The sequence below is a fragment of the Podarcis cretensis genome (assembly GCF_951804945.1).
Source record: "Podarcis cretensis genome assembly, chromosome: 4".
NCBI lineage: Eukaryota > Metazoa > Chordata > Lepidosauria > Squamata > Lacertidae > Podarcis > Podarcis cretensis.
Genome location: NC_137173.1, coordinates 33,706,351 through 33,729,844, shown reverse-complemented (window position 1 = coordinate 33,729,844; position 23,494 = coordinate 33,706,351). Strand labels below are relative to the sequence as shown.

Below are 23,494 nucleotides of genomic sequence, written 5' to 3'. Positions count from 1 at the left end.
GTAGTCTGGCAAATAGAGTTTGTTTCTGCAGATTTTACTGAGTTATGTTTTAAGGTGTATAGAGTTAACATTTTAAAAACTACAGCTTACAATGATATTAGAAGTTTATTTTCTATGACAGCATCACATTGCAGAGGTCCAGTTCCATCATAACAGTGGAACCATGGTTAAGCATTCAAGAGTAGGCCACAAAACCATGCAGACCTTCCTGCTGTAATGCAGTTATTCCCAATCTTGGTTAAAATTAACATAGTCTGCTTGTAAATTAATGTTGAGAACCCATTTCTAGTCCCCTTCTGCGATGCCAGTCAGATGGAGAAGACAGATATGGTTAGATTATTTGCATACATTCCTTAGTGACATTGGAATGTACTATGGTTACTGTGCAGTGTGTGTGTGTGTAGAGAGCTGTCTTTAGTGCAGGGATGAAGTGCCTGTGATTCTACAGATGATGCTGGACTACAATTCCCATTACCCCTAACCATTGGCCAGACCAAAAGCTAATCTAATCCAGCATTTTGTTCTCTGTGACCAACCAGATGTCTATGGCAAGCCAACAAGGTCATGAGTGCAACAGCACACTAACATATGCTTTTATACTATAACTATCATCCCTTCTGACCACTGGCCATGTGGGCTGCAGCTGATGGGATCTGTAGTCTAACACCTGTAGCAGGCTACCCCTGTGTTATGTATGGTCATGCTACATGCATGATGATTGGGATCACATGATCCCCTCTTCTCCTCTGATGCAATTCTGAGGGGAAGATTGGAAGTACCTGTTTTTTCAAAACTTATCAGAATTCCTTGTTAATGTCTGAACTTTGGGATCTCTGGTTATTTTGAACTATGGTTAGTAAACTAGCCAGGATCCTAAACAACAGTTTAATCCTGGCTTGTTTGAACTAAGTAGAGTTGCACAAGTGTGAACATAATGGGGATCTCTTTGTTTGTTTAAAAGTAATTCCCATGTGGAGAGGAGGAAAGGGAATGAATAGTGTGTGAGCCTTAGGTTCATGGGCAACGATCGAAAGCGAGATGGTGCCATTGTAGGTGTTCTGGGAAGGTGTCCTTGTGCTTTGTGGGTTGGCAGCATGTCAGCTCTGTCGTGTACTTTGACAAATGGAGATTCAAACTATTAATGCCTGAGTTTGTATAGTCTTCTCAGAGGACTCAGTTTTCATGTAGGAAACCACTTGTTTGAAACAAGCCAAAATGTATCACTTCAAAGAGAAGACTTGCTTTCATGTCTTCTTTCAGATGTGGTACATTATGGTGTGCGGGGTGTGATTTTCACAAGTGTGGGTATAAAACAAGTGACTTCCCACCTGAAAACTTGAGATTGTACTAAAGCATGAGAGGATTATGAATAGCTGAATTGGCCCTGAAGATGGTCAGCTGATGATCTTGAGCAGGTAGGCAACTGACCTAGACTTTTAGCCAATAGCTGTACAGAGAGACTGTTGTAATCTTCAATCACGCCCTTCCCCCTACCCCAGATGACTGACTCCTACATCTTCTCTCTGTTAAACCATTCCTTCAGATTCCCCACTCCAAAAAGCAAAGTTGGCTTTATCTTTAGAGAAACTTTTGGATGCCAGCATTTGAGGGTGGGAGCAGGAAAGGGCAATGACATCAAATCCATTAGTCAATTTTTAGCACAGTTGCCAAAGAAAATGTTTTTTTAACATACTTGGGGGGGGGAATTGTGTGAAGGATCCAACTGTAGATGAAATAAATGTAGGCCATTCATTTACAGAGTAATCGGAGTGGGAATATTCTGGCAGAATTATGCAACAAAGATTATTTCCAATTGCCACTAAGTTGGAAGCCTCTGGGTTAATAATAATAATAATAATAATAATAATAATAATAATAATTTATTATTTGTACCCCGCCCATCTGGCTGGGTTTCCCCAGCCACTCTGGGCGGCTTCCAACAAAGATGAAAAATACACTAAAATGTCACATATTAAAAACTTCCCTGAACAGGGCTGTCTTCAGATGTCTTCTGAATGTCAGGTAGTTGTTTATCGCTTTGACATCTGATGGGAGGGCGTTCCACAGGGCGGGCGCCACCACCGAGAAGGCCCTCTGCCTGGTTCCCTGTAACTTGGCCTCTTAATAATTATTGTACATTTATGCAGTCTTTCTGTCTACCCCAAAAGGAATAATGCATAGATCTAACTCTCTCCACAATAAAACACTTGGAACTGGTCTATGTCTTATCTTGCACCACAGACCAGTAGACCTGTGGCAAATTGTCCATACAGCCCAACTGTATTGTGAAGTCAGACTCATTGTTTGACTTGAGGGTGTCATGTTGTGAATTTCTCTTTTCCCATTCATTATGAGTGGCAACCATGGTGGAGCACAAAAATATATAGTTTGGTGTACAAACAACCCCCTTAATGGATAGTCAGATTCCAGAATACAGTCAGTGCCATTTCTTGCCAAGTTCTGGAGCTCTTGCAAACAGGCTTAGATAGGGTGTTACAAATGAAAAACAAATAATGATGTTACATTAAAAAAAAAAAAAAAACTTAGCTGGTCAACCCTGCTTTATGATTTGGGGTACTAAAGGCCATGAAAAGCACCTCAAGTTTAGGCTGAGAAAGTTTAGAAGGGTAGAAAAGGTAACTGAAGTATCCATGTAAATAATTCTTGGTAAAAGGGGGGGGGGGACTTGGAGGAAAGGCTTGAGGAAAGAGAAGGTGGAGTTTGGGCAAAGATCAAAAATGAAAACCATCTTTCAAGGAGGATAGAATTTCTTGACCAAATCCCCAGTGCAAGAACTGTAGCGATCAAAGGAATAGTTTCACCCTTCATCTTTGAGTTAGATTCCTCCTCTGCAGAACTGATGGTGAGAAGACCCAATTGACCTTCTTCCCCAGTCCTTTTGGGTGGGATCTTTGCTGCTCCCAAAGTGTTTCCCCTTGCAGTGACTCCTCCTTGGATACTTCCTTTTTTCCGGTGTGATGTGCATAACAGCTGTCTGGATCACAAACAATTGCTGTTTCACTGTTCTGTTTCTCTAGGGTTGACATTAGAGAAACAAGGTGATAACCATGCAGCATTTTACTCATTTTAAATCTGTAGGAATTATTTTTTAATGTTCAAATGCTCTCAATTCCAACATGGAGAACATGGATCACTCATCCTATTAATATAGTACAGTGGTGCCCCACAAGACGAACGCCTCGCAATACGGAAAACCCGCTAGACGAAAGGGTTTTCCGTTTTGGAGGCGCTTCGCAAAACGAATTTCCCTATGGGCTTGCTTCGCAAGACGAAAATGTCTTGCAAGTTCCTGCGGCTTTCCCCCCCCTTTTCCCCCCCTTTTCCTAAGCCGCTAAGCCGCTTATCAGCTGATCCGCTGATAAGCCGCTTAACAGCTGATCGCTAAAAGCCACTAAACCGCTAATAGCGCTAATCCGCTAAGCTGTCAATGGGCTTGCTTCGCAAGACGAAAAAACCGCTATACGAAGAGCCTAACGGAACGGATTAATTTCGTCTTGCGAGGCACCACTGTAAAAGGTACCTTAGGCTGCAGTTAGTGTGATAGTTTTCACTCTTTCTAGCCCTGGGATCCATCTCTAACACTAATCTGTAACATGAAGTCCACTTTCAATGTTTTATCTTGTTTGTTACTCTTCCTTTTATTCTATCTGACTGTTTACATTTGTGCTGCTTGCTTTCTTACACTCACTGATTCATCCAAAGGAGGTTGTGGTACTGCAGTTACAACTTACCTTAATGCCAACCAGTTGAAGACTAATGTACAGAATATTCAAGGAATGAGAATGCACAGCCACACGTCACTAATTCTCAAAGACCCAGACAGCCTTGACTGAGATTGATAAGAAAAGTATGGTACATGACAAATGGAGACTGTAGATGGCTCGCCTCAATTTAGTTGTTCTTGTTGTTCTTGTTATTATTATTTATTTCATTATTATTCTGCTTTATATTTTAAAGAAAAAAACTCTAAGCAGTTTACAACCTACATTAAAGCATCAAATGAAACAATCCAGAATAAAACTTGGCAAAAGAAAGTCAGATATAAAGAATGCATTCAAGGAAACATAATTAACAGGAAATTAAACTTTTATCTTGAAAGATTTCAAAAAAAAACATTACAAAGAAGATCAAGCACAGGATGTGCATTTAAGGCAGCAAGAACAAATTATCTTAACATTTCGAGATAAAACATTACTCAAGGAAGTCAAATGTAAAATGCACATTTGAAACAGCATTATCAGCAAGAGTATTAATTCAAGCAGAGGACGTATCTGGTGCTGTTACTGCCAATCCTGCCAGTGGTGGTTCATGGCAGCCGGCGGCTGTGGAAGCTCAAGCTCGATGACCTGGGTCTGCACTAAGAGACAGCCAAGAGACAGTTCTGCCTGCGAGCAGCATGTTTTGCCTGTGAAGTGCCTCTAATTCTGCTGCTTGGAGAGGGGAGGAAGAGTACCCGGAGAGTTGGCTTCTTCTGATGACTCCTGATTCATCCTGGGTTTGTGGGAAACTCAACCCTCTTGTTTTCAGCCACAGGAATGATCCTCTGAGACAGTTGTCTGTGTTCCTGGCTCTTGGGTGTGGGGCAGGATGTGTGCCAGTTCTGCTCTGTTCTTGGATGACAGTGGCTAGAAGTAGGATGCAAATAAGGAGAAGCGGAGCAGAGGCGGGATGGTGGTGGAGTGAGAATTGTAAGCTGCTGAGTTCTAGCTGTAGGGGAAGGAAGGATCATATGGGCAACGGCTGGTCTCTTGTGGCCTCTTTGATCCTGGCTTCAAGACAATCTGAGATCTTCTGAGCAAAATCTCTCCTCTCTGTTATTTCCAACTTCTTTCTATAGGATATTCAGCATACAGTAACCTCTTCTCCTTCCTTTGTTTCCCCTCCCCTCTCTTCTCTCCACATACAAGCTTCTTCTCCCCTCCCTCCCTTTAAATCTTCTTGGCAGAAGTTGAAACACACAATGAGCTTGGACCAAGATGAAACTAGTTGTGGAGTGTGTTGGGCAATGAGATTCATTTGTTCTGAACCTTGAGGAGAGAAGGCGGGTGAAGGAAAAGGAGGAGAGAGAGATGACCCTCCCCAGATTGGGCACAGTGCCAAAAATGTGTTTTACTTGGAAAAAGAAAGTTTTGACGTTATCCTGGAGTTAACTCTTTCGCCACCTGTAATACAAGGACCATTAGACAGAGCAGCAGACATCTTACTGCCCTCCTAAGGACCCTATAATAAACCCTGACTTAACTGTTGTACCACATTAGTTAAGATTGCCATACTTATGTTGATAGGCCAAAACCTTTAGGAGTACTTAGCAACTAGCAGCCATCATCAAGGATACTGACAGCAAGTGGCATCCCTCGACTGAAGAGAAATGTGCATTTCTTTTTCAGAGAAACAGTTATGATTGTCACCATCTTTAAAAAGTCAGAGTTCTTCAATTAGAGATGGAATATCTGTTCTATGTTCCCTTCTTTACCACAGGCACCATGTTATTATGATCGCCCTTTAAATCAGTTCCTTTTCACTGCAATACCTCTAACCCTCCTCATTTGTACCATGAGGAAAATGTTATGCCTTGCTTCACAGAATGTAGGAAGTTTGAGCTGACTATTGCTGTTTAGACAGATATTTTCATACCATGACATGAACGGGATTGACAAGAGCCTTGCTTTTTCACTGCCAAGTAGCTGTTTTAATTGAAAAAAGGGGACTGCGGGGGTGAGGTGAGAGGAAAGAGGAAGAAAGATGATTAACACAGAAATGTTGTTGCTTGCAGCAACTGAATAATCACAGCAGCTGGCATTGGATTATGGCTTGCAATTTGTATACTTTGAGTCATCACAAGGGCTTGATAAATTTTCTCCAGATGAGAGGAAAATGAATGTGGTGAAAGAGATGGTGGTGAGGACATCCATTTTCTCAGAAAAAAGTCTATAGGAAGACAGCCTCATATCTGGGTTCTAGGCCTAGTAGAGTTACCCAAAGCCAGCCTATTTCTTATTAGTCATTCACATTAGCCTGGTGTGCACATCACATTAAACGATAGTTACAATAAACCAAGGTTTAACGTGAACAAAAGGTATGCTGGTGCATGCTTTTGAAATTGGGGGCCTTCTAAAATTCCCCACCCTGATCCTTCTGCATGGTCTGGCTTGCTGTGTTGTCCAAACCCAGACTCCTTGTTTGTGTCTCTCCACACTATGAGCAGTAAGCCAAAAACACACCTTGGCTTCTGTGAGTGGTTTGTTTGTAGAGAAACAAACCACAAACCCAGGTTCAGATAACATGACAAGACAGACCATAGCTTGTTTCCTGGCAATGTGGCTGCAGCAGGAGCCAAAGTGGAGCAAAGTGCCTACAATTTCAACTCATTCATGTTAAACCATAGTTTATTTTAACAGTGATTTAATGTGACATGTGAACCAGGCCATTATGTTGAGGGAATAACGTGGCACAGTGCATAAGTACAGCACTGGATTGTTGTTTTAATTCATGCATATTGACTAGGTGGTAGCAGTTGGGTGATAGGCTTTTGCTTTGAGCCCCACCTCCTGAGTTGGGTCATTGGCTTAAGACAAATCTGACAAGCATAGTGACACATGAGCTTCTCCTAAGTACCGTTATAGCACCCGCATCAGCAGGATTTCCAGGTAATGGGAGTTAATCACACAAACAATGCTCTGTATTTTGTTGGCCACCAGATATCTTGTTTGTCTCCATTTGTTTTTTTCAGTTTTTTGCCATTACTGTACTATTTTGCAGTAGGTAGACAACACTGATGCCTGAGGGCTCATTTTATGTCAGTATTATGTCACAGTTGGTCTTCATTACAAGATATGTAGTTCAGTTACATTGCTATAACTAGATTAGATTTCCTGCTGGCACAATAAATGCCAAGACCTCAGTCCTCAAATTTGATTGCATATTCCACTGAAATCAACAGGACATGATCATGGAGTAAATGTGCTTAAGGGATGGTGTTTAAATTTAAACTAGGCCTCTTGTTCGTTTGACAAACATTTTCTTTTGGGTCTGTGATTTTGAGCTGGTTTATTTGATATATCCCTGTAAAATTATCCTGCTGTTTTTGTCTATACCAGCCTCTTACCACACTGCTTTGGTATGGTTGCTCCTTCCCTTAACCACAATATTTTGTGTACACTGTAAATTGCTTTGTTTCCATTGTAAAAAGTAAACTGATCTGTCCTCCATCTATTTGGTGCTATTGGACCTTCAGAGTGCTAACACTTTGAATTCTGGAGATTAGCCAGTTGATTTTTTTTTTATTTTTTTTTTGAGAGAGAAAATATAATTAAGTGTTTTACAAATAGTAAATCTGTAACAGCACAATCCTGTACATATCTACTCAGAAGCAAGGCCCATTGAGTTTAATGGGGCTTACTCCCAGGTAAGTAGGGATACAGGATTGCATCCTGTCTCGGAAGTAGTTGATTCTTTAGTCTGCTTGTTAGCATCCACTACAATATAGATATCTATATCTATATTAGGAATCATTGTCACTGATTAATGTCACCAATTCAGCAAGACTATGTGTGAAACTCAGGTTGTCTTCTCCTCTGTTCTGAGAAATAATGTACAGTACCTCCCCCCCCCCCCACTATGACTCTCTTCTTTCTTAACCATAATCTTATTTTGTAAACTAAGTATAACTCTTAGGGTTCCAGAATCATACCAGGACTTGGATCGTTCTTGATCCACAGTGCAGCTATTTTAATCTAAAACATCACTTCTAGTTTTGAACCCATAGAGGTATGAAGCTATTCATGAAAGCGTTTTTGGTGTATATGCTGGCGATTTCCCCGAAAATAATACTTGGGTAGATGTTCTAGCAGAGAAGAATTTTTTATACTAAGCCTAAGATTAGGTAGAACTAATCTGGTTTTGCAGCTATCCGAAAACACATCTGCAAATCTTTTGAGGAAGATTGGTCAGAATTATGGTTAGGGGTGGAAACCACATGGAACCAAGCCACCCCACAATGTTTCTACCCTGAACCTTGCAAAATACATTGGAATGGGGGAAGGTGGAGTTCAGAGGGAGTGCAAGTTGACACATAGATATATTTTTTTAACGGTGGGAGACCCTTCTGGATCAGAATTACCACTTGTCTGACTCTTATTCCTGTGCTCTGCTTTCTGAAAGCTGCATATATAATGTTTCAGACATATATGAAAGGCAGGCTATATTGCAGTCAACAATGGCCTTTGCGGTGAGGAATAGCTTTGGACTGCTTGGGAAAACTTGATTCTGGCCTTGAAGATAAAAAGTAGATGATTGTGTTTTTAAATTAAGATGTGGGCATCAACTAAAACAGTAAAATGACTTGGAAGCAGGACAAAGGATTTGAGTTCATTGGGAGCTGAATGCATTGTTCTTTCTATTTTATACATATGTTTTTTTCTGACTGGTGTATAATTCCAACTGTCTTCCTTGCTCTCTTTTCTTCTTATTCCTTATTCCTTTTGTAAACAGAGCATACCAAATCCAGCTTCATTGCTGGCTATGCTCCACATGTTTGTTTTCTGTACACGTGCTGCTCTTGCCAACTCTGTTGGGCTTTGGCTGTTGAGAGGAGGAAGGCAGGATGGAGGGGTGGCAGAGTGACATGAGAGCAGGCTGCTGCTTTACAAATTCATACTTGTTTAAAGCTTAAAGGCTGCTTGAGAGAACTTTTGGAGTGAGGAGAAAGTAGAAGGGTGAGAATGGGGAAGAGGAGAATGTAAACTGTGTCAGCAGTAGCAAACTTTCCAGCTGGGGCCTACTCCTGTTGCCTGTGTGAAGACAAGTACTTTTAAAGATCTTAAATCTCAGATAAAGCACAAGTGGGGACCGCAACAAAATGTTGCCGTATGTCCTTGCCTACAATACAGCTGTTTAACTGGGCACCACAGTTCAAGAAGGACACTGACAAACTGGAACGTGTCCAGAGGAGGGCAACCAAAATGGTCAAAGGCCTGGAAACGATGCCTTATGAAGAACGGCTAAGGGAGTTGGGCATGTTTACCCTGGAGAAGAGGAGGTTAAGGGGTGATATGATAGCCATGTTCAAATATATAAAAGGATGTCACATAGAGGAGGGAGAAAGGTTGTTTTCTGCTGCTCCAGAGAAGCGGACACGGAGCAATGGCTCTAAACTACAAGAAAGAAGATTCCACCTAAACATTAGGAAGAACTTCCTGACAGTAAGAGCTGTTCGACAGTGGAATTTGCTGCCAAGAAGTGTGGTGGAGTCTCCTTCTTTGGAGATCTTTAAGCAGAGGCTTGACAAGCATACGTCAGGAGTGCTCTGATGGTGTTTCCTGCTTGGCAGGGGGTTGGACTCGATGGCCCTTGTGGTCTCTTCCAACTCTATGATTCTAGGTACTAGCCAACTATTTTGCCTAAGCAGAGCATCCCCTGCCCTGCACCATATATGTACACCCACCCACACCAATTTCCTGTTTTTCTTTTCCAACTGATACTCGGCATTCAGTGGTTTCTGTGCATGCTCAGAAATGTTAACATGGTCAGAAAGCTTACATCTCATTTTGCAAGACATGGGATACCCGGCACTCTGTTCTTGGACAATGGGCCACAATACGCCTCAGGAGAATTCAGAGTTATGCATTACATAGGAATTCCAGCACAAGGCACTATCCCATGGATACTCACAGAACAATGGGAAAGCAGAATCAGCAGTAAAGACAGCCAAAGCAAACAAGACTGCAGGGGATCCTTACCTGGCTTGATTGGAATCACAGAAATACACCCTTGCAAGGAATGAACAGTTCAAAGACTGATGAGAAGGAGGATGGAGACATTGCTGCCCTTGGGGGACTATTTGCAATAACTCCAGGGGAAATGGTGAGACAGTACACTTGGATTCCACAAAAGGAAAGAGCTAAACAAGCAAAGTACAATGCACACACACACAAAAATATGTATCACCTGGAACAAATGCACAGGGATGACGTGAGAAGGTGGTACGACAACCAGCCCACCTGGATGACTGTGGACCAGTGGTGAAGGCTCCACTGTGGTGTATTTGCTAGCAGCAACCTGTTGGCCAAACCAACTGATTAAGTTAATTGTCTGCTTTAACAAAGATGTAACTACATGTATAGAGTTCAGAAGTAAAGCTAGCAATAGCAGAGGGAGGAGTATGAAGGAGAAACCGGAAGTGGGGAAGTACAGATAGGTGGAGATGGCAAGGAGAGAGCATCATGCCCTGTAACTGTTCTGTATGAAACTATTTTAATGAAGTACACTGTTATGTGGGGAGTTGCCCCTTTGATTGCACAAACAGTGTCACCTTAAGAAGCTCTAACTTGTTCTAGATGCTCTATAAATATATGGGGATTTAGTTTTCTTTCACCAGAAGGTGAAATGTTAAATTAACTGTCTCCACTGCTCAGTGGCCAAGAGATTATGGGCTGTTATGAGATTTCAGGGAAACAGAGGAGCCAACCTGTTACAACTTGCTCTTAAGGTTTTCTGAGCTAAAACAACTACTCAGCTTGTTTATGGTGCTCAGGTTTGGGAACTGGCTGTACTTCTTCAATAGACAGTATCCAGAATAAATATTTAAGATCACGTTTGTGCTGCTTTCTCTCCCAGCGTCGTTTCTGAGGCTAGAAAACAGGTTTAAGTTCCTTGAAAAGTAAAATCCAGAGGCTGCTACTTAATTATTGGCTTAGGCTCACCAGAATGAATATTTCTAATGTAGCACATTTATGTTTTAGGGGATAGCCAATTAGGAACCAGCGCATAAATCCTTGAGATCTGTGACATAGGAGCACATTCAATAGGGTGGGGTTTTATTCATTATGGCTTCAACTGGAGCTCACATTACAGTTAGATTGGCTGGTAGATATAGAACATCAACATTATTTGCCCTATGTTGAGGGAGCCAAAATTTCCCATTGGTATATGAAAATGTTTAGTTGTGCTTGACATAGCTTAGTCAGTAGAGCATGAGACTCTTAATATCAGGGTCATGGGTTTGAGCCCCACATTGGGCAAAAGATTCCTGCATTGCAGGGGGTTGAATTAGATGACCCTTGGGGTCCCTTCCAACTCTACAGTTCCATGATTCTATGATCTCCTGTGATCTAATTACTAGGTATTGTAATGGCCAATGGCTTAGTAATAAATTTGAATCTGACCAGGGCCCATAGAGGTTCATAGTTTGTAAGCAGAAAGGCTGAAAGGCTGCTCTCAGGCAGATTTGAGCAAATTAGATGATTTCATCCTGGAGTATAGGGTGTTCAGGTCAAAAAGCAAGGCAATAATTGAAGAGATGCTTAAGTGGAGATTAACAATAAGGCTTCCAGGCCGGGCAGGAAAAGTTAGGGATTCAGAGAGGGCCTGAATCTCAGTTCAGCAAAGTTTAAAGTTCATGCAAGACTGAAAGCTGAGAAGATCCAAGTCGCTAAATGGTGAGGAGAGGCATATTGTTGAACTCGATGGATCACTAGATGTTCGCATCTCTGTCTCCAAGTGCAGTTTTTGGTTTGATTGGAGTATGTGTATGTTCCTACTCTAACCAGCTTTCATGGCAGCGCAGGAAATAGAGAGCTCATGCTTGTTCCCCAAAGACCAAGTTTTGAAGCCTACAACATCTGATGTTATGCTGCTTCTATAAATAGCAACATTTGTCCACTCCAATGAACTAAGCCCCACATTAAAATGAACGTGCACTTAGTGTGATTACAGTCTTAATTAATTTGCAAATTATAGTCTCAATTAATTTGATATTCCCACATGTTCTTTCTTGCAATTGCACATAATTAAGCAACACACTTGCCTTATAGCTCAAGATTGCATTTGAGATTGGCTTTGCAGGAAAAATCCTATAGAGTATCTAACATAATTAAGATGAAGGTAATTGTGCCTTAATTTTTTTATTTTAGGGAGTGCTTAATTTCATCATCACCATTTTATTTGTATGCGGCCTTTCCATAGTTAAAACCATGCACATGTACATAATTAAACCATGTACATAATTAAAGAATAGCCATAGACAATAAGTAAAACACATCAAAAAGTACACAAAATTGAACAATTTCCACATAAATCCTAAGAGCTTAATAACAGCAACATCCCCTGTTAAACAATGCCCAAGCCCAGTTTTCGAAGCTGGATTTAGTCAGGGCCCAGCCCTCCCAGGCCAGGTGGGAAAAGGCTAGCAAGTCATTCAGATCTCGCAGCCAAGATGGTCAAAGCTTACACCAAAGTCTATTGAAATTACAATAACTTGAAAGAATAACTTAAATTGTATGTCAAGAGTAAAGTTCCTCCAGATGTAATAACCATGAAAAAACCCCTGCTTTATATAAAGACATTTTGTTTTAGGAGCATATTGTGATGTCTCACAATGCCACAAAACTAGTGATGCTAAAAATAGCAATTACAGTTGCCCGTTCGAATTCCCAGGCAGTCATTATGTGTGCTAAAGTTATGGAGGTTTTGCCAAGGATTAATGAAGTCATGGAACTTGAGATAGCTGGAAGTAATTTCTGCAATATTTCATCCAAATGTTATAGGAATTTTAATTAAATGAAGAGAAAATAGAATAGGCTATTACTTAAGATCCAATTATCATGTGATTTTTTTTAAAAAAATCCTTTGTTACAGCAACATAATTCCATATTAGCTAGCAAGTTATGGCTCAGTATTCAGAGGGTCACTTTGACAATTTGGTTGCCCATAAGTGGGATCTGCCACAACTTGTTGTAGTGCGGAGTACTCCTGTTCATTGTTCCAGTCATACTGATACTCCATTCCCTTCCATCTGGTTTTCCATCCCGTTTCCAGCATTCGTTCAGTATTTCCTCACCACTGAGCATACTCGGCCATCATTGGGCGGTTGTGGGGTTGTTTCCCCTTATACTTCTGCAGACCTCAGGTTTTCTTCCAACTACTATTGATACCGCTCTTGTACATGGAAGATGCCATTTTGGATTCATAAAGATCCACACTCAAGAGATTGAGTTCTCCATAAGTACATACACGGTATTGGTATATAACCCAAGCTAAGTGATGCTACTATTGTGCCAAGTTCATGATAAGAAAAACTAAACTGAATAATGAAAATGTCAGTGTAAACAAACTATGGACACGATCTACCCACTTGCAGCCAACTATTCATGGAAAGATTGGCAGTGTTTGTCCTCTGAATGTGAATAGGCTTATCTGAAGCATTTTGAACACAAGAAGAGCCTGCTGGATCAGAACAAAGGCTTGTCAAGTCCAGTATCCTGTTCTCACAGTGGCCAACCAGATGCCTGTGGAAAACCAGCAAACTATGTGAGCAAAGAATATTCTTCCTTCCTGTATTGGGAACAGACAGGCCGTGTTTCCCATATCTCTTTCAGCCCTTCCTCTTGCCCAGGTGAAAGTTTCTTGGGCACCATGTACACCAGTGGAGGTTAAGGGGACATGACACCTCTATTTGTCTTGTGAAATGCCATCTTTGATGCATTTCCACAATCAATTTTGTTTTGTATCTGATGCATAGAGGTTACTATTAGTAAGCCACTCCTAGCTGATAGAGGAGGTCAATGTTGGAGAGAAGTTGATTTCTGAAAGTGAAAAAGCCTTGGTGGACATAATAGACTGAGGAAACAAGAATAGATAGCAATTACAAATATGACAGATATTCATTGTCTGTAGAAATGAGGAGATACTAATTGCTGAAACACAGAAGGTAACTAGAACTACTGTCTGCATTGTATTTGTCTCAGCAACATAAACATTCCTGACAGGTGGTATTATATAAGAAAAATTGAACTTATCAAAACAATCCCAAAGGAGGAAACAGATTGATTCCCGTCGTAGAGAAGTCCCACCGTGTTGCGGACACGATTGCAATGGTAGGGACTGGACAGCATAGGAGGTGTGCTAGCATATGTTGCTAAACTCATGAAATGCAAAAGCACCATAAATGGCAATCTTAAGGTGTTGGAATTCATCTACTTCACTGGCCAAAGGAGGAATAAACTTGAGCTTGGTACTCGCTGATATATAGGCAGGCTATTTGTGAACAAGTAACCAGTACACCCACACACAGAGTGACCTGGTTGACAGGTAGGCTTTATTACCAGTTTATGTAATCAGCAGCAGCAAAGCTTCGCTGGACATTATCACGTCAGGCTTCCAAGTGTGGCATGTATATGGGATCTTTGTAAAAGCTCACTGTACCTAGAAAAATGCATGTAAGGGGGAAGGCTAGGCTGCATGGTTTGATTATCTGCATGGTTTGATGAAATGTCTGCTATTCTATTCACCTCATAAACACCGTAGTATGCAATAGAAGAAACTGAAACAGAAGAATTGCAATTTGGCTTCGATGGTTCCTCCAGCGCTGAAGCTGTGTGAATTGAGGGCCATAATGTTTGCATTGTTTAGTGAAAACGTAAGCATGCTGAATCAGAAGTAAGCCCTGTTTTTGTTTTTATTACTTATTTTGTTTTGTTTTTTATTGCAATTTTATGCTGTGAACTGCACTGAGATCTGCGGGTATAGGGTGGTGTCAGAGCCACCCTGGGTCCCAGCTCACAAGAGACCAAAGTCCAGTCCAAGTTATATACAAAAGGTTTTATTGAAGATCATTGTCGTCATTACATCCAAACTCCGTGGCTCCACATCTGTTACCCTTAGATGTTAGAAGTCCCCTCTGAGTCCGTCCCTCCCCTGCACCAATTTAAGAGGCTTGTGCTGCTCCACCTTTTCCTCTCCTTCCTTTTCCGCAGGGTCTTCCTGCCCCCCTGTGTTCCCTCTTTCCGGGACTCCCCAGAGGCTGAGTCTTCTCCTGCCTGCTGCCCCCTCCTTCGTGCTTTAGCACCAGGCTCCTCCCCAGAGCTCTCCCCACTTCCGCGCGCCTCCACATTTGAACTTGGCGCGCGTACGTTGCTCCTGACCTTCCTTTCAACAGCCACACTGCTCCCGGTACTGCTTTCCGCCCCTTCCGGCAGGACGTCTTGCCCCGATCTCCTTCCCCCCTCTGCTCCTTGTTCTGTTCCTCCCGACACACTGGTAACTCCACCCTCTTCACTCCGTTCCGGTGGAGAAGCAGGTCTCGATCTCCAACTCCCACTGGCGGTTCCCCCTACGTTCCCCTGCTCCTGACTGCTTCCCCCTTGGGCTCCCCTTGGCTTGACCAGGGGGGCTCCCTTTTGGGAATCCTCCGATTCACTGGAGGGACTCATGGACCATCTCGGGTCATTGTCGTCCTCTTCCTCGTCAGGCTGGAATCCTTCTCCCTCACTCTCGGTCTCCTCCCTCCTCTGCGCCTCTCTCCCTGAACCCCTGACATCCATCCCCCCCTCGAAGCCCCCCCTTCCCCCCTCCCCCCCATCGGGTGCGGGTTGTGGGAACTGCAGCTCCTCGGAGGTAGATGCAGGATACAGTTCGGCTACGTCCATGACCTCTGCTGGCAGCTCGGTGTACGTGTGTTCGAATTCGGGTTCTTCACCCAAAATGTTCGCAGTTCCCTCTTCCATTGCTACTTCGTCTGGTGCTGCCGGCCAAGGCCCCTTCAGCCATTTCTTGCGCCAGGCTTCCTCTGGTTGCTCATCCCACCAATAAGAGGGCTCTGTGTCCACCCCCGAACACGATCCCCTGGGCGAGTTTGAGTTCGGCGTTCTTTCCTCGGCTGAAGAAAAGCCGTGGAAAGTGCTGCCTGAACATGTGGGGGTAAAGAGCCAGTCATCGAAGTACTCGGCTGGCATGGGTCTATGTGGGAAAAGGGCATGGAACTCGTCCTTTAAAAGAGGTTCGTCTAAAGCGTAGTCCGGCACCCACCCACTGGCACTGACTGGTGCACCCTCTCTGACTAGAAAGTATTCTATTCCCTCTTCCCCCCATCTCGAGTCCAGGATCTCTGTGACCTCGTTGAGTGGTTCGACCCTAGGCGATCCCTCCCTCCTAGGTGACTCTGTGCGTGGCTGCGGTACTGTTTCAGACTCCTGAAACCTGTGCGGGGCCTTGTAGGGAGTGAGCACCGACCTATGAAAAACCGGGTGGACTCTGGAACCTTCGGGGAGGGCCAGTCGAAAAGCCACGGGGTTGATCTTAGCCTCCACCTGGTATGGTCCTAGCTGCCTGTGCCCTAGCTTCTTCTTGGCCAACGCCTTGGTTGGCATCGCCTGGGCCGCTAACCACACCCAGTCCCCCACCTGGATGTCCTCTCCCACTCTTCTGCCTTTGTCTGCCTGCACCTTATATGCTTGTTTGGCTAGCTCCAAATGTCTCCGCAGCTCCTCGTGCACCTCTTGTAGTTCTGCAGCGAACTGGTCGGCCTCTTGCGGCTCCCCCTCTCTTGGTGCTACGAACCCCGGGAAGGTCCTGGGATGACGTCCATTGTTCGCGAAGAACGGCGTCACCCCCGTCGACGCATGCTTCGTGTTGTTGTAGGCAAACTCCGCCATCGGTAGGTAGTCCACCCAAGCTGTGGGTCGCTGATTTGCATAACATCTCAGGTACTGCTGCATGATCGCGTTGACCCTCTCGGCCTGGCCGTTGGTTTGTGGATGTCTTGCCGACGCTAGGTTGATCTTGACGCGCAGGATACCTAGGAGCTTCTGCCAAAAATTGGAAATAAACTGGCGCCCCCTGTCGGACAGGATGGCCCGCGGCAGCCCATGCGCCCGGAACACGTGGTCGATGAAGAGCTTGGCGGTCTGTTCCGCCGTCGCCACCTTCGCGCAGGGAATGAAGTGCGCCATCTTGGTGAACAAGTCCACCACCACCAGTACCGCCGTCTTGCCTCTGGAACTGGGCAGGTCAGTGACGAAGTCCAGCGCCACCCTCTCCCACGGTTGCTGTGGTGTTTCCAGTGGTTCCAGCAAGCCCGCCGGCTTCTGGTGTACTGGCTTGGGTGGTAAAGGGTCTGTGCGTTGCAAAAGCGCTGGGGACTGCTCTACAGATTCGCCTGGCTGAGCCCCAGCAGCTCTGCTTCCAGCCAGGCACTGTCGTTTCCCTGAGGTTGCTCTGCTTGCATCATTTCTGCTGCAACAGTTGCTAAAGCTGCAGTGTGTTTCTGCAGCCTCTGGGGACACTCTTTCGCCATGTGCTGTGCACTGTCGCAAATGTAACACTTCCTGGTCCCTCTAGGAGGCTGTGTCTTTACTGCACCGGAAGCTGGGGCTCTGGCTGTTGCTTGAGCCTTAGCACCACCAAGTTCCATGGGCTCCTCCCCCTGCCTTCCCAGTGGCGAAGGATGTGACTGACTGAACTCCCTGGGGATGAAAGAAGACGTCCTCGCTGGTGGACGCACCTGACGTTCTTCCTCAGTGTGCCAAGGACGTCCCTCGTGCCTTATCCCAATCGCCAAAGCCCTCTGCACAAGCTCCTCCAGGGTCTGGGGTCTGTCTCCCCTGGCAAGTTCATCCTTAATGGGACCGCTGAGCCCCTCCCAGAACAAATCCCTCACAGGTGCACAATCCTTCTCCCAGCTTAGCGCAGTCAGTAAAGCAAAAAATCTGGAATGGTACTGACGCACAGTGGCTTTGCCTTGCCGCAATCCAAAAATTTCCCTGCGTGCAAGATCCACATCTACAGTTGACTGGAAGCAGGCATCCATTGCTTTAATGAATTCATCTGCATCGCGGCGGGCAGGGCCATCTTCACGCCACAAATTGCGCAACCAGTCTCTGGCCGGCCCATGCAAGTGAGAAACAATAAACCCCACTTTCTCCTCCTCATCTTTAAAGTCATGACGAAGCAAGTGCAATGCATACAAAACGTCTGCTCTGAAACTGGGGTAGTGCTTCAGGTTCCCATCGAAGTGGGTGACTAGGCTGCCCCCCCTCCGTCCAAGTCCAATCCCTTCTGATCTGGACCCTGGGAACCCTTCCCTGCTTGCACGTTCCCACCTGGTTTGCAGGTCCTGGCAGCGCTTCTCCAGTTCGTCATGCTTCTTCTGAGACGCAAGGACTGCAGCAGTGAGTTCGGAAACTGTAGTTCGCAGAGCTGTCAACTGCTCCTCCGCACTCATGGCTGTCACCGTTCGTGAGCTTTGCAAAAAAAAATTTTTGCGTTCTTTGGAGGGGACTTACTGTCAGAGCCACCCTGGGTCCCAGCTCACAAGAGACCAAAGTCCAGTCCAAGTTATATACAAAAGGTTTTATTGAAGATCATTGTCGTCATTACATCCAAACTCCGTGGCTCCACATCTGTTACCCTTAGATGTTAGAAGTCCCCTCTGAGTCCGTCCCTCCCCTGCACCAATTTAAGAGGCTTGTGCTGCTCCACCTTTTCCTCTCCTTCCTTTTCCGCAGGGTCTTCCTGCCCCCCTGTGTTCCCTCTTTCCGGGACTCCCCAGAGGCTGAGTCTTCTCCTGCCTGCTGCCCCCTCCTTCGTGCTTTAGCACCAGGCTCCTCCCCAGAGCTCTCCCCACTTCCGCGCGCCTCCACATTTGAACTTGGCGCGCGTACGTTGCTCCTGACCTTCCTTTCAACAGCCACACTGCTCCCGGTACTGCTTTCCGCCCCTTCCGGCAGGACGTCTTGCCCCGATCTCCTTCCCCCCTCTGCTCCTTGTTCTGTTCCTCCCGACACACTGGTAACTCCACCCTCTTCACTCCGTTCCGGTGGAGAAGCAGGTCTCGATCTCCAACTCCCACTGGCGGTTCCCCCTACGTTCCCCTGCTCCTGACTGCTTCCCCCTTGGGCTCCCCTTGGCTTGACCAGGGGGGCTCCCTTTTGGGAATCCTCCGATTCACTGGAGGGACTCATGGACCATCTCGGGTCATTGTCGTCCTCTTCCTCGTCAGGCTGGAATCCTTCTCCCTCACTCTCGGTCTCCTCCCTCCTCTGCGCCTCTCTCCCTGAACCCCTGACAGGTGGTATACAAATTGTGGTGGTGGTGGTGATGATGATGATGATAAGTGGTGCTTACTTCTTAGTACTACTTACTACTTAGTAAGTTTGTAGTACTTATTACTACTTAGTGTTACTTACTACACAGTAAGTTTACTTAGGATTGCAGCTTTCATGCTGAATAGTTCTAAATTTTGGAATTAATTAGATTTTTAAATTAATACATACAAATTTTTCCTAAATCTACACACAAACACAACTATACACATATGTATGTCATACCTGCTAAGAGAGACTATGGCTCAATGATAGAGCACATGCTTTGTATTTAGAATCCCTTATTTCAATCGCTTGTGTTATGAAAGGCAAAACTCCAAGAGACACTGCTAGTAGAGCAGACCATACTGGGCTAGATGGGCAAACAGTCTGATGGTGTTAGGCAACTTCCTATATTCCTATCCAATCACAAAAGTTTTCTAGATATACTGTACTGTACTGTACTGTACTGCACTGTACTTGCTGGCATTTGTAACCAAAAATACATTGAGACATGGAAACATTAATGTTGCACTTAATAATAGTGAGAGAGACCTGGTCTTTCCTCTGGGGTTGGGGGCAGGAGGGTTCAGTGCAACTACAAATAATTGCCATCAAGTAAGCCAGGACAAATTTGTGGACCTCTGTCTTCAGGTCAAGTTTTTCATGCAGTCCAAACTACAACCAATACAGTATCTCTCTTTATAATATTTAGTCAACACATGCTGGGATTTGGTTGGTGATCTGACAACCCATTTGGTTTTCTGAGCCACTTTTGATACAGGTCTGGTGATAGTAAAACTAGTTGTCTTGGGAGTTAAAGTAACTTCTAGACTATTCCAGGTTGTTGTATAATCTGTGGATGTTGGAGGGATGAAATGAAGACACAGCAAAAGAGATGAAGGATGCAGATGTTTAACTTTCCACCAGGGGTCCTCCTGGCTGGAATGGTTTGTTTACATGTAGAAAGGTCTAAAGTCCTCTTAAATCCCTTCCTTTCTAGATGATGCTACCTATTTTTTTACAAAGTCCTACATTTACTTACTTGTATTTAATTTTAATCCCACCTTTCCTCAAAATTTTTACCTTCATCTTAGATTTACGGCTAACAAAAATCCTTTCAGACTAGATATGCAGAAATGAGATTTAAACTTCTTTGTTGGACAAGATAACATACAGAAGACTAGTAATGAAGGTGTTTTCATGCTATTGTATTATGAAAACTGATAATCCACTTCTGTTCGTATGCTGTAGATCACTAAATGTTGCACTGGAGGCACAATGACGTGATTTTTGTTGTTGTTGCTATGGAATGACTTCACTGTAGCTTGAAAGAACTGACATTTTACCATGGTAAAAGCGATGTGTGAATTGGTCTTGTAATTTATTAGTACTGATATGCAGCGTTCCCTTAGTGCTTAATACCACACATTCCATGCTTGGAACACAGGGTGAATATTGTCTTACCTTATTTACAATATTCTGGTTATTTAAACACTCTCTTTACCATAATAGAACAAAAATCTTGAGTTTGCAAATAGGAAAAAACCAGTTATTTACTGTTTTAGGGGATTAGTGTTCTCAGTTTTGTTGAAAGTTATTGTGGACATAGAAGGCCAGTTTTTGTTAAGCTGCTGCTGGAAATCTGGTAAGAGTTAAAGAGCTAAGAATTACGAGATATGACAGCATTCTGTAATTATTTTTAGTTTATCATCCCTTATGTAAGTGCTTGCGGGCTATGTATTCTCACTTGTGTCATTAACATGTTCATTAGTTAGAGGTGGAAAGAGTGAGAGAGCCATTAGAGAAGAATTGTAGTTAAGATTTCATTTGCGGTATGGAGCTGTGGCAGGAAGTGCTTGGGTTGCAGAAAGCATTATTAATAAAAAGAAACATATTTGGCATTTTATTGCAAATCCAGTCCCTTTGAGCGGAGAGAGAAAAGGTTAGCCATCTTCTTCAGCTCTGAATTGGTTTGCAGTGCCTGCTTCTGATAGCTTTTATCTTCTGGAGTAATTTCCTTGACCATTCTAGTTCTTGACGCAGTTTACCTTTATCGTGGATATATACCACAGTCTTAATTTGTAAACTCATTATAACATACTTACATGTGGCAAGGAGAGTTTTACCACATCCTTGGGCTTCACCAGAAAGCAAGGGCTTCAGAGAACTGATAAAATCCTGCTCACCATTTGACTGGATACTGTGGCATTCCCTGTGGATTTGTACTTAATTCTAGTAAACTACCACTCGCTAAATGGTAATCTGTATTCACCTTCCACCCAAGTCATCCAAGTTTGCAACATTCCTGCGAAGGGCAAGGATTCCTATGGTGAAAAGGGACCCCCGCCGCCTTTGCGCACAGGTATTTGCACGAAGAGGAGGCATTGTGGACATCTTGACAGCTGGCCCACGGCATGCTTATTAGTTGCTCCTTTACTGTCCACTCCACTTCCTCATCTTCCCAGCCATCTTTCTTCCCTTCTGCAAGCGCCAAACCCTGTCCCTTCACTGAGCCCCAGCCTCTCCAGATTAGAGCTCTCCAGGGACCTTGTCTTTTGAAAAGAGGAAAAAGGGAAAAAGGGAGGGAAAAAGAAAGAAAGAGAGGGAACAGAAGAATGAAAACAGACCCAAGGGGCAATAGTCCCTCGAGCCATCTCACTGCATTACAATGAATATGGACTCTATTAAGCTCCGTTCTGCCTGTTAGCGTTTCCCAGGGCAACACAGCTCCCATATGGCAAGCATGCAGCAGATTAGCGTAGGCCTCTAGGCCTCATTGAAGACCTGAGGCTTGACTGGCAGTTGAACTCCCTCCCCCCTTCTCCTCACACTTGACACTGCCTGTGTTTATCTAAAGCGGGGTGGGGGGGGGCATTTGGAAGGTTATTGTCCGGGGCAATGAGAGATAGGAGAGGGAATAACTGAGCCAAGCTGGGAAGGAAGAAGGAACATGGGAGGGAGTGGGGCTGGCTGGCCAAAGGAGGGAAAGAGGGAGGTGAGAAGGGAGCAAAAGGAGATAGGAAGGAGGGAAGGTTGGAAGGGGGATGGCAAAACACTTCATAAATATTCAGGAAGGATGCTGAATAGGGAGAGGAGAAATAAAGCAGATGGAATTCATGTTAAAGAACAGCCACAATCACCCTCCAAAAACAAGAAAAGAAAAGAGAACTGCTTTAAAGGAGCATAGGGAACGACGTTTATCCAATTAGCAGGGTTGTCAAATTGAATTTATACAGAATTGAAGGGGGGGGGGAGAGGAGTGAAAATTAAGTGTGTGGGGTTGGGTGGGGAGAGAAATATATAGAAGAAAGGAAGTGCATCTCTCCCCCCCCTTCCCACTCTAGTAAGGAGATTTTATCCTTTATAGGGCTAAGGCAGTTTCCAGAGTGTGTGGAAGGCGGGCAACGCAAGGGGTAAACTGACTATTCCATTTTACTGTGATCTCACTTTGGATAAGAGGGTAGAAAGAAATGAAGCATGATGCAAGAACGCCAGCATTGCTTTTGATTAAGGCCGCTTTGTACCTGAGAACGCTATGAATTTGGGACTGGGATATTAAGTATATTAGATTATCAGTGGAAGTCCCCTATCATACACAATTGTGATAGGCAATTGTCGCTTTAGCTGGTGACATTGGTTTCTGGGTTGCAAGAGAGCATTCACGTGCCATAATTACTTCAGTCCTTAGTCTATAAGCAAGGGAGGGTCTCAGTGGTAGAGTTGCATGATGGTCCTAAATGCTTTCAGTTTTCAATTTTCTTGTAGACTATCAAAACAGCTAGAGAAGATTTGATTATATGAATATATGTGTGTTAATACAGATACACTGACTAACATTGAAACATAATTTTTCTGCTTTTTATCACTTGGTCAAATGGGCAACCTAATCTGTAAATTTCCAGGGCTGTGGGTAGCCACATTAATCTGTTGCAGCAAAATCAACAAAGACCCTTGTGACATGTTAAAGACTAACAAATGTCATCATTGCATAAGCATTTGTGGGCTTCATCATGAAAGCTAATGCCTTAATAAAATGTGTTAAGCCTTTAAAGTGCTACAAAACTCTTGGCTGTTTTTTCTCATAGAAATGTATGTCTTTGATTTGTGATTGTGCAATACAGTACAGTAGGTGTGAAGACCTGGGAAAAATAAGAGTTTCCACCTGTTTTTTTTAAAACACCTGAGCTTTCACATCTCATTCTTCCCCTCCTTCATTGTTACTTTTTACATTTTGTCCTACAATACCCACCAAATTCAAGAATTGTTAACAATAGCAGCATGCATTCGTGGTCTATCTGTAAAGCATAGAAAACACCAAAATTATATATTTATTCAAAAGTCAGTTATGTGAAAGAATACAGCAATACCTATTCATTGATCTCTTACTGAGAAACAGCTGTTGTCAAAAGCCCTATTTGGGTGTTCTTCGTCATGCAATTATAGTTCTGTGAGGAGTGTCAGTGGGCCACGCTAGATGGCTCTGACCCTACTGTTGTGTCCCCTTCATCACCTTCCACACATTGGAGGGTGGGGAAAACTGAATTGGGGAGGCTGCTCTATGTGTTTAGGCTCGCTCCATGATTCAGAACTCTGCTTGGGCAGATGCCCTACATCAG

At 43.9% G+C, this 23,494-nt stretch overlaps 1 protein-coding gene and 1 long non-coding RNA gene across 5 annotated transcripts in view; one reads left to right on the top strand and one right to left on the bottom strand.

Moving 5' to 3' along the window:
* BOC (BOC cell adhesion associated, oncogene regulated) overlaps positions 1–23,494 on the top strand; it is an 85,796-nt gene that overhangs the window by 18,204 nt on the left and 44,098 nt on the right. The window lies entirely within an intron of this gene.
* On the bottom strand, positions 7,634–11,725 carry LOC307215616. Its single transcript, XR_013838592.1, has 2 exons — positions 9,559–11,725; positions 7,634–8,291 (listed from the first exon to the last, which is right to left on the bottom strand). It is a non-coding gene; the product is annotated as an uncharacterized lncRNA (long non-coding RNA).